At 16.1% G+C, this 12843-nt stretch overlaps 3 pseudogenes across 2 annotated transcripts; all 3 read left to right on the top strand.

The window, feature by feature from the left end:
- On the top strand, positions 1-683 carry LOC132931529 (cytochrome c oxidase subunit 2-like; annotated as a pseudogene).
- Positions 684-798: 115 nt separating this feature from the next.
- LOC132931528 (cytochrome c oxidase subunit 3-like) lies at positions 799-2814 on the top strand (annotated as a pseudogene). Its single transcript, XR_009662707.1, has one exon. The product of XR_009662707.1 is annotated as a cytochrome c oxidase subunit 3-like (transcript).
- A 5750-nt stretch (positions 2815-8564) lies between these two features.
- Positions 8565-10140, top strand: LOC132931527 (cytochrome b-like; annotated as a pseudogene). The gene has a single exon (XR_009662706.1). The product of XR_009662706.1 is annotated as a cytochrome b-like (transcript).
- Positions 10141-12843: the final 2703 nt, after the last annotated feature.

Genomic DNA, 12843 nt, shown 5'->3' with positions numbered 1-12843 from the left:
TTAGAAATTATAACTTGAATAAAACTAAGATTTCAAAATAGTAATTCACCACTAATAGAACAATTAATTTTTTTTCACGATCATACAATTTTCATTATTATTATAATTATAACAACAATTACTTATATAATAATTTTTATTATAAAAAATAAATTTATTAATATTAAAATCTCTGAAAATCAAATAATTGAATTTATCTGAACTACAACTCCACCAATTATTTTAATTTTTATTGCTATACCTTCACTTCACCTACTATACTTAATAGATGAAATTAAATGCCCAATTTTAACAATTAAAATTTTTGGTCATCAATGATTCTGATCATATGAATATTCAGATTTTTCAAATATTGAATTTGAATCTTATATAATAAATGAATTAAATAAAGAAAATTTTCGATTAATTGAAGTAGATAATAAAACTATTATCCCATTTAAATTTAATATTCGACTCTTAATTTCGTCAGACGATGTAATTCATTCATGAACAATTCCAAGTTTAGCTATTAAAATTGATGCAATCCCAGGACGAATAAATCAAATTAATCTTTTTATAAATCGACCAGGAATATACTTTGGACAATGCTCAGAAATTTGTGGTATTAATCACAGATTTATACCTATTCAAATTGAATCAATTAATTTAAATAAATTTATTTATTGAATTAAAAATTTTTAATTCATTAGATGACTGAAAAGCAAAGTAATGATCTCTTAAATCAAAATATAGTAAATTAGCAATTACTTCTAATGAAAGAGATTAGTTAAAGCATAACATTAATTTGTCAAATTAAAATTATTTATTAATATCACTTAATTCCTCAAATAGCACCAATTAATTGATTAATTTTATTCTTATTTTTTTTTTCTACATTTTATGTAATCATAAACTTACTATATTTTAATTTTATTAAAAACTTAAAAATTAATTTTTTTAAAAAAAATAACATAAAAAATTACAACAAATTTATTTAATATTTTTGACCCATCAACAACAATTTTTAATTTAGAAATAAATTGAATCAGAACTCTTTTAATCATTTTATTTATACCAAACTTTTTATGAATCTTACCAAATCGAATAAACTGATTATTATTTAAAATATTTAATATACTAAACAATGAAATACTAATACTTTATAAAATAAAAAAAACTAAATCTCCTGCATTTTTATTTATTTCACTTTTTATATTTATTCTACTTAATAATTTTTTTAGCTTATTCCCATATATTTTTTCATCATCAAGTCATATAGTATTTTCTGTTACTTTAGCTATTCCATTTTGAATATTTTTTATTATTTTGTCAACTTGTAAAAACACTAAAAATATAATTGCACACTTGATTCCTTTAAATACACCAATTTACCTAGCCCCATTAATAACAATTATTGAAACAATAAGAATTATTATTCGACCAATATCTCTTTCTATTCGTTTAACAGCTAATTTAATTGCAGGACATTTATTAATAACTCTATTAAATTTTAATTCACTTATAATTATTATTATTTTTATTCAAATATTTATAATAATTTTTGAATTATGCGTAGCTTTAATTCAAAGTTATGTATTCTCAATTCTTTCATCTTTATACTCTAGTGAATAATGATAAAAATTAATCAACCATATTTTATTTTAAGATTAAGTCCATGACCTATCTTAATAGCATTTAATACATTTAATTTAATAATTTCTAATATTATAATTATAAATTTTAAAATAAATATAATATCATTATTTAATCTACTAATAATTATTAGTATTTCTATCTTATGATGACGAGATGTAATTCGAGAAAGAACATTTCAAGGTAATCATAATTTTTATATTATAAATTTAATCAAATTTAGAATAATCTTATTTATTATCTCTGAAATATTTTTATTTATTTCTTTTTTTTGAAATTTTCTACACAATTCTTTAGCACCATCAATTGAACTAGGACTAAATTGACCACCAAAAAATATTATATTTTTCAATCCATTATTAATTCCTTTATTAAATACAATTATTTTATTAACATCAAGTTTTACTGTTACTTTAGCTCATCTTTACTTACTTAATAATTCTAAAAAAAAAACTATCATTTTTATAAATTTAACAATTATTTTAAGTATCTACTTTCTAATACTTCAAATATTAGAATATAAACAAGCTACATTTACATTCTCAGATTCAATTTTTGGTTCTTCTTTTTATATAGCAACAGGATTTCATGGTTTACATGTAATTATCGGAACAATTTTTTTAATTATCAATCTTATACGAATAATTAAACTTCACTTTTCTCATATTCATCATATCAGATTTGAATTAGGAGCTTGATATTGACATTTTATTGATATCATTTGACTATTTCTTTATATAACTTTTTATTGATGAAATAATTAATTTTATTAATATAAATTAGTATATTTGATTTCCAATCAAAAAGTTTAAAATTTAAATAAAATAATTATATTAAATTTAATTTCAATAATTGTAATATTTATTATTTTAATAATTCTTTTTATACTAATAATTATAATTAATATAAAAATAAAATTTAATTATAATAAGTCAGCACCCTTTGAATGTGGTTTTGACCCATTTAATAAATCACGAATCCCATTTTCATTAAATTTTTATTTAATTGCAATTATTTTTTTAATTTTTGATATCGAAATTTCAATTATTATACCAATAATTTTAAACTTTAAGATTTCAAACATAATTTACTTTAATTTAATGTTTATTATTTTTTTTATATTTATAATTATTACTATTTTTTATGAATGAAAATTTGGATCATTAAATTGAAAAATTTAAAGGATAATAGTTAAAATTTATAACATTTAATTTGCTTTTAAAAATTATTTTATAATTTATCTTAAATAAGAAGTAATAAATTACATATTAATTTCGACTTAATAATAGATTTTTTTAATCCTTATTTTTAATTGAAACCAAAATAGAGGTTTATTACTGTTAATAATAATATTGAAAAAAAAATTCCAATTAAAAAGATTTTTAAAAAAGAAGCTGCTAACTATCTTTTAAAGCATTATTAATGTTTAATCTTTAAATATTTATTAGTTTAAAATAAAACATTATATTTTCAATATAAAAATAATATATTATTTATAAATAATTTTTTAAAAAATAAAATTTTTAAAAATTTGCAAAGGTAGCTACCTTACCATAAAAAAAAATTAAAATTAAATCAAAATTTTACCTTTTTTTAAAAACACAAAAATAACCTTAACTAAGATTTAGTCTTTATTTCAAAATAAAACTTTTTTTTTAAAAAATAAAATTTTTAAAAATTTGCAAAGGTAGCTACCTTACCATAAAAAAAAATTAAAATTAAATCAAAATTTTACCTTTTTTTAAAAACACAAAAATAACCTTAACTAAGATTTAGTCTTTATTTCAAAATAAAACTTTTTTTTTAAAAAATAAAATTTTTAAAAATTTGCAAAGGTAGCTACCTTACCATAAAAAAAAATTAAAATTAAATCAAAATTTTACCTTTTTTTAAAAACACAAAAATAACCTTAACTAAGATTTAGTCTTTATTTCAAAATAAAACTTTTTTTTTAAAAAATAAAATTTTTAAAAATTTGCAAAGGTAGCTACCTTACCATAAAAAAAAATTAAAATTAAATCAAAATTTTACCTTTTTTTAAAAACACAAAAATAACCTTAACTAAGATTTAGTCTTTATTTCAAAATAAAACTTTTTTTTTAAAAAATAAAATTTTTAAAAATTTGCAAAGATAGCTACCTTACCATAAAAAAAAATTAAAATTAAATCAAAATTTTACCTTTTTTTAAAAACAAAAAAATAACCTTAACTAAGATTTAGTCTTTATTTCAAAATAAAACTTTTTTTTTAAAAAATAAAATTTTTAAAAATTTGCAAAGGTAGCTACCTTACCATAAAAAAAAATTAAAATTAAATCAAAATTTTACCTTTTTTTAAAAACACAAAAATAACCTTAACTAAGATTTAGTCTTTATTTCAAAATAAAACTTTTTTTTTAAAAAATAAAATTTTTAAAAATTTGCAAAGGTAGCTACCTTACCATAAAAAAAAATTAAAATTAAATCAAAATTTTACCTTTTTTTAAAAACAAAAAAATAACCTTAACTAAGATTTAGTCTTTATTTCAAAATAAAACTTTTTTTTTAAAAAATAAAATTTTTAAAAATTTGCAAAGGTAGCTACCTTACCATAAAAAAAAATTAAAATTAAATCAAAATTTTACCTTTTTTTAAAAACACAAAAATAACCTTAACTAAGATTTAGTCTTTATTTCAAAATAAAACTTTTTTTTTAAAAAATAAAATTTTTAAAAATTTGCAAAGATAGCTACCTTACCATAAAAAAAAATTAAAATTAAATCAAAATTTTACCTTTTTTTAAAAACAAAAAAATAACCTTAACTAAGATTTAGTCTTTATTTCAAAATAAAACTTTTTTTTTAAAAAATAAAATTTTTAAAAATTTGCAAAGGTAGCTACCTTACCATAAAAAAAAATTAAAATTAAATCAAAATTTTACCTTTTTTTAAAAACACAAAAATAACCTTAACTAAGATTTAGTCTTTATTTCAAAATAAAACTTTTTTTTTAAAAAATAAAATTTTTAAAAATTTGCAAAGGTAGCTACCTTACCATAAAAAAAAATTAAAATTAAATCAAAATTTTACCTTTTTTTAAAAACACAAAAATAACCTTAACTAAGATTTAGTCTTTATTTCAAAATAAAACTTTTTTTTTAAAAAATAAAATTTTTAAAAATTTGCAAAGGTAGCTACCTTACCATAAAAAAAAATTAAAATTAAATCAAAATTTTACCTTTTTTTAAAAACACAAAAATAACCTTAACTAAGATTTAGTCTTTATTTCAAAATAAAACTTTTTTTTTAAAAAATAAAATTTTTAAAATTATTTAAAAAATTTAAATTTACCTTTATATCTTCAATATAATGCTCTATAATTAAGCTATTCAAATTTAATAATTAAAAAATAAAATAATTAAAAATCATAAAAAAAATAATAAAATATAAACCTTATAACTATTTAAAAAAATATTTTGACTAAATAAAATTAATTTTTTAAAAAAAAAAATTAAACCTCTATTTAAATTATATTCAATTCAACCAACCTCGAAAACTTTTAAAGAAAAAAAACCAACATAAAGAAAATTATTTAAAAAAAAATTAACCTTAAAAAATAATAAATTTCATATTATACCAAAAAAAAAAACATTAAATAAAGAAATAAAATAACTTATAGAAAATAAAAAATTATTAAGTTCAAAAAAAAATCAAATTCTAAAAAATAAAATTAAAACTCTTAAAATTTTAAATTTAAATTCTAATAAAATTAAATCAAACTTATAAAATATCAATCATATAAAAAAAGAACCAAAAAAAATTATAATAAATCTAATAAATATTATTCTAATAATCAAAATTTTTCTTTCAAATTTAACAATTATTATATAATTATATATAGAAAAATTTATTATTATTAAATAATAAATTACACGAATAGAATAAAAAAAAGTTAAAAAAAAAGAAAATAAAAAAAAAAAAAAAAAAAAAAAATTTAAATTTATTATTAAAAAATATTCAAAAATTAAATCCTTTGAATAAAAACTACAAAAAAAAGGAAAACCACATAAAGACATTAAAGTAAATATAAAAATTAAACCACAAAAAGGTAAATAATCAATTAAACCACCCATTTTACGAATATCTTGATTATTATTTATATTTAAAATTAAAATCCCAGCTCTTAAAAATATTATAGATTTAAATAAAGCATGTATTAATAAATAAAAAAAACATATATCAATTTTACCTAAACATAAAATTATAAATATAAATCTTATTTGTCTTAAAGTAGAAAAAGCAATAATTTTCTTTAAATCAAATTCAAAAATTGCATTCAAACCAGCTATTAATATTGTCAAACAAGAAATTACTATTAAATAATTTAAAAAAGAAAAATTTAAAAAAATTTCATTAAAACGAATTATTAAGTAAATACCAGCAGTAACTAAAGTAGAAGAATGAACTAATGAAGAAACAGGAGTAGGGGCTGCTATAGCTAAAGGAAGTCAAGAAGAAAAAGGAATCTGAGCTCTCTTAGTTAAAGAAGCTATTATAATTATCAATATAATAAAAAATAAATAATTTAAATTAACATAATAATCAATTAAAATAAAATTTCAAGAACCAAAATTTAATATTCAAATTATAGATATAATAATAAATAAATCACCTAAACGATTTAAAATAACTGTTACTAAACCTGAACTATAAGATTTTTTATTTTGATAAAAAACAACTAAACAAAAAGAAACCATCCCTAAACCATCCCAACCTAATAAAATTCTAATCAAATTAGGACTAATAACCAAAAAAAATATAAATATAATAAAAAAATTTATTAATATTAAAAATCGACTCTTATTAAAATCATAATTTATATATTCTATACTATATAATAAAATTATAGAAGAAATTAAAAAAACAAAAGAAATAAATATTAAAGATATTCAATCTATTAAAATAACATATAAAACTATACAAGAATTAAAAAAAAAAAATATATATTCAATAAAATAAAATTTATCAAAATAAATCATTAATAAACCTATAATAAAAAAAAACTACAAATAAAATAAAATAAAAAAAAAAAAAAAAAAAAAAAAAATTAAATTTAATTATTTAAATATAAAAATATAATCTTTAATTCCACAAATTAATATTTTAAATAAACTATTTAAATAACAAAATAATTCTATAATTAAAAAAATTAAATTTAATGGAACTCAATGCATAAATAATAATATATATTCTCTTAAATTAATATAAACTAAATAATTTATATTAAAAAATAATTTACCATATTGAGTATATAAATATAAATATAAACTATATAAAAATATTAAAATTATAATTAAAAAATATAATATATAAAAATAATCTAATCAAATTATTAAACTAATTAATAAAAATAATTCACCAAATAAATTTAAAGATGGGGGAAAAGATATATTTGAAGAACATAATAAAAATCACCAAAATGATAAAACAGGATAAATATTAATTAAACCCTTATTTAAAAATAAACTTCGACTTTTAAAACGTAAATAACAAATATTTCTTAAACAAAATAAACCAGAAGAACATAAACCATGGCCAAATATTAAAATTAATGAACCAAAATAACCACAATTATTTAAAGTTAAAAACCCAATAATTACTAAAGCTATATGAACAACAGAAGAATAAGCAATCAAAATTTTTAAGTCTCTCTGAAAAAAACAAACTAATCTTAAAACCAATATACCTAATAAACATAAAGAAATAAATAAATAATTAAATTTTAAGTTAACTTTAAAAACTAATATTAAAACATGATAAATACCAAAACCACCTAATTTTAATATAATCCCAGCTAAAATTATTGAACCACTAATAGGAGCCTCAACATGAGCCTTTGGAAGTCAAATATGAAATATAAATAAAGGTATCTTAACTAAAAAAATTATTATTAAAAATAAATAATAATAAAAATTTAAATTATATAAGTAATCATAATAATATATAAATATAAAATTAAAATTATTTAAACTCAATAAACAAGAAAAAAAAGGTAAAGAAAAAAAAATTATATAAATAAATAAATAAAAACCAGCCTTAAAACGCTCATATTGATAACCTCAACCATAAATTAAAATAATAACAGGAATTAAATTAATTTCATAAAAAATATAAAATAAAATAAAATTATTTCTAAAAAAACAAAAATAAAAAATAATAATAAAAATAAATATTAAAAAATTAAAATACTTTAAATAATTATTCTTAAGACTAAATCTAGAAATATAAACTAATCTAATAATTCAAACACCTAATATAAATATCAAATAAGAAAATATATCTATACCAAATAAATAACTAACATTTAAAAAATAATTAAACATAGGTATCTTGAAATATATAAAAAAAAAAAAAAAAAAAAAAAAATTCTGGGCTAATCATCATCTTTTAAAATTAAGACTAAAAAAAATCATACTAAATAAAATTAATATTAAAATTATTAACATTGTAAAATTATTAATGACTTTAAGTAATCATTACCATATATACGAACTATTAAAATCAAAATTGTTAAACCTAAAACTCTTTCACTAATACAAAAAATAAAAAAAATTAATAATAAAACATATTGTTTAATAAATATTATTAAATTTAATAAAAATAATAAAGATAAAATTAATAATAAATATTCTAATCCTAAAAGTATTATTAATAAATGATTAAAATTAAAAATATAAAATAAAACTCCAGAAAATAATATAAATATTAATACTAAAATAAATAAATTTATCATTTTAATAGTTTAAAAAAAACATTGATATTGTAAATCAAAATTATAAAATTATTTAAAATAAATCAGTATAAATATATACATATTATCATTAATCTCCAAAATTAATATTTTAATTAAAATATATACTGAATTTTAAAATTTATTTTATTAACTAATTTAACCATAGCAATTTTATTAACTATAATAAAATCACCAATTAGATCAAACTTAATCATTTTAATTCAAACTATAACTTTAACATTAATAATTAATATAATTACTAAAACAGCATGAATTTCATTTATAGTATTTATCTTATACATTGGAGGATTAATAATTATTTTTTTATATATTTCAAGAATTGCTTTTAATGAATTAAATATTAATAAAAATTATAAAATTATAATTTATAAATTAACATTAATTTTAATGTTAATCTTTTATTTAAAATTAAATCTCAATCTTGAAAATTTCAATTATGAAAATAAATTTATATTTGAAGATAATTTTAATTTATTAAATATATTCATAATACCAAATAATTTAATAATTTATTTAATTATCTTAATCCTTTTTTTTATATTAATTTTAATTATTTGAATACTAAAAATTAATAAAGGACCAATTCGACAAAAAAATAATTAATGAAAAAAAATATACTAAAAACTTTATCCCCAATATTAAATTTACCTACACCAGCTAGAATTAGTTTTATATGAAATTTTGGATCTTTATTAATAATTTGTTTAATTAATCAAATTTTAACAGGATTATTTTTAGCCTTCCATTATAAAACAGATATTAATTTAGCTTTTCAAAGAATTATTAATATAAATCGAAATATTAACTTTGGATGATTAATCCGATCTTTCCATGCAAATGGGGCTTCTATATTTTTTATTATAATTTATATTCATATTAGACGAGGTATCTATATAAATTCTTTCAACTTTAAAATAACATGAATTATTGGAGTAATTTTATTATTATTAACAATAATAACAGCATTTGTAGGTTATGTATTACCATGAGGACAAATATCATTTTGGGGGGCAACAGTAATCACAAATTTATTATCAGCAATTCCTTATTTAGGAAATTCAATTGTTATTTGAATTTGAGGGGGATTCTCAATTAATAATGCTACATTAACACGATTTTTCTCAATCCATTTTATTTTACCATTTATTATTATTTTATTTACTTTTATTCACTTATTCTTTCTTCATTTAACAGGTTCTAATAATCCACTAGGAATTAATAGAAATTTTGATAAAATTACTTTTTCTCCATATTTTCTAATTAAAGATTTAATTGGATTAATCATATTTATATGAATATTTTTTATTTTAGCTTTAATTTTTCCATACCTACTAAATGATCACAATAATTTTATTATAGCAAATTCAATAATTACACCAAATCACATTCAACCAGAATGATATTTTTTATTTTCTTATTCAATTTTACGAGCAATCCCTAATAAATTAGGAGGGGTTATTGCTTTAATACTTTCAATTTTAATTTTATTAATCTTACCTATATTAAACAATAAAAATTTTTTAAGAAATAAATTTTACCCATTAAATAAATTTTTATTCTGAATATTTATTATAACATTTTTTATTTTAACCTGAATTGGGATACAACCAGTTGAATACCCATTTATTACAACAGGGCAAATTTTTACAACAATTTATTTTTCTTACTTTTTCATTAACTTTTATATCATAAAGTTATGAGATAAATTATTAATTTAGTTAATTAATTTATTTAAAATATTTATTTTGAAAATAAAAAATAGAATTTAATTCTATTAACTTAATACTTAAATTAATGATATAAGTTAAATAATTTAATAGAAAAATTAAAGACAAATAAAAATAAAGACAAAGGTAAAATTAATTTCCAAACTAAATATATTAATTTATCATAACGAAATCGTGGTAAAAACCCACGTAATCAAATAACTATAAATATAAAAATCAAAATAAAAATATTTAAATAAAATTTATTTATTATCAAACCAAAAAACATTTCACATAATAGTATCCCTATAAATATAATTCTTATATATTCAGATATAAAAATAAAAATAAAAGATAAACTTCTAAATTCAATATTAAATCCAGAAACTAATTCTGATTCACCCTCAGAAAAATCAAAAGGAGAACGATTTATTTCAGCTAAAAATCTAATTAATAATAAAATAAACAAAAAAAAAAGAAAAAAAAAAAATTTTAAATTAATTTGATAGATATAAAAATCATTTAAATTAAAACTATTAATTAAAAATATTAAATTTATAATAATAATTATTATTCTAACTTCATATGAAATCATTTGAGAAATAAACCGAATTATACCTAAAACTGAATAATTAGAATTCGAAGATCATCTAATTATTAAAAAAATATAAACTATTAAACTTGAACAACAAAATATATAAATTAAACCAAATCCTATAATATAGTTCATACCAATATAAGGATAAATAAATCAAAAAAAAATTGAAATTAATAAACCCAATAAAGGAGAAATTATAAAAATAAAAAAATTTATATTACTCGGATAATTAACTTCTTTAAAAAATAATTTTAACCCATCACCTATAGGTTGAAAAATACCTTTAATCAAAAACTTATTCGGACCTTTACGTAATTGAATATAACCTAAAACTTTACGCTCTAATAAAGTAAAAAAAGCAACTCTTATAAAAACTATTAAAAATAAAATCAAAAAATTAATAATTATAACAAATATAAAAATTACTATCTATAATAAAAATTATATAATTAAATTCTAAATTTAACACAATTATCTGCCAAAATAGTTAAATTATTTTTATTCATTTAATAAAAATTTAATTTAATTATTTAATCCTTTCGTACTAAAACAAATTAATTTTTAAAAGATAGAAACCAACCTGGCTTACACCGGTTTGAACTCAAATCATGTAAGAATTTAAAGGTCGAACAGACCTAATACTTAAAATTTTGCACCTAAGATTAATCTTAATTCAACATCGAGGTCGCAAACTAATTTTTAAATTTGGACTTAAAAAATTAATTACGCTGTTATCCCTAAAGTAACTTTTTCCTTTAATTAAAAATTTTAATTCAAAAATTCATTAAATAATGTTAAATTTTAAAAAAAGTTTATTAATTTTTTTTATCACCCCAATAAAATAAATTATAAAAATAAAATATTTATAAAACCAAAAAAATTAAAATTAAAATTTATAAAGTTTTATAGGGTCTTATCGTCCCTTTAAATAATTTAAGCTTTTTTACTTAAAAATAAAATTTTAATTATATAAATAATAAAGTTTATTTCTCATCAAATCTTTCATACAAGTCCTCAATTAAAAGACTAATTATTATGCTACCTTTGCACAGTCAAAATACTGCAGCTATTTAATAAATCATTGAGCAGATCCTATATTAAATTAAACTTAATACAATGTTTTTGTTAAACAGATGAAAATAATTTTTGCCGAATTCATAATTTATAAATGTAAATTATACTAATTTAATCATTATTACTATTAATTAAATATTCATTAATAAAATTTAATATTAATAATAAATAATTTATAATAAATTAAAAATAAATAAATAATAAATTTTTACAAACTTAAATAAAAATTTCTATTCCTATAAATTATTAAAATAAATAAATTATTATATAAAAATTTCAAGCTTATCCCTAAAATAATTTAAATTTAAAATATTAATCAACAAAATCAAAATAACTTTTAAAATTTTAAATTAAATTTAAATCTTAAATAACTAAATATAATATAACGAATTAAATTTCAAAACTAATATTATTTTATAAATATTTATAACACAATAAATTAATAATAAAATTAACTCTATAAATTTTGAGAATTTAAAAAAAAATTAAAAATTTTAATCAACCCTGATACAAAAGGTACTAAATTAATTCTTTTATAAATTTAATTATTTCTTTCACAATACTATTAAACTATAAATCTATAAATTAATTTTTAATAAATACTAAAACCTTAAATAAATAAATTATTTTTATAAAAAATCAAATAAAAATTATTATATTAATAAAATAAATTTAAATAAAGTTTAACAACATCTTATCATTGTAAATGATATACTTAAATTTAGATATTTATTTAATCTTTCTAAATACACTTTCCAGTACATTTACTTTGTTACGACTTGTCTTATTTTTAATAAGAATGACGGGCAATATGTACATATTTTAGATCTTTCTTCATATTAACAAAATAAATAAATTTACTATTAAATCCAATTTCATTTTAATTTTCATTTAAAATCCAAAAATAAAATTTAATGTAACCCATTATATTCTTATTTATAAACCACATCTTGACTTAACATAAATTATAATAATAAATAAAGAAAATAAATTTTTTAATATATTCATGACAGCGATATATGAATTAATTAAATAAGTAAAA

This window comes from Rhopalosiphum padi, unplaced genomic scaffold (genome assembly GCF_020882245.1).
Source record: "Rhopalosiphum padi isolate XX-2018 unplaced genomic scaffold, ASM2088224v1 scaffold19, whole genome shotgun sequence".
In the NCBI taxonomy this organism is placed as follows: domain Eukaryota; kingdom Metazoa; phylum Arthropoda; class Insecta; order Hemiptera; family Aphididae; genus Rhopalosiphum; species Rhopalosiphum padi.
This window is presented reverse-complemented; position numbering and strand designations above follow the sequence as displayed.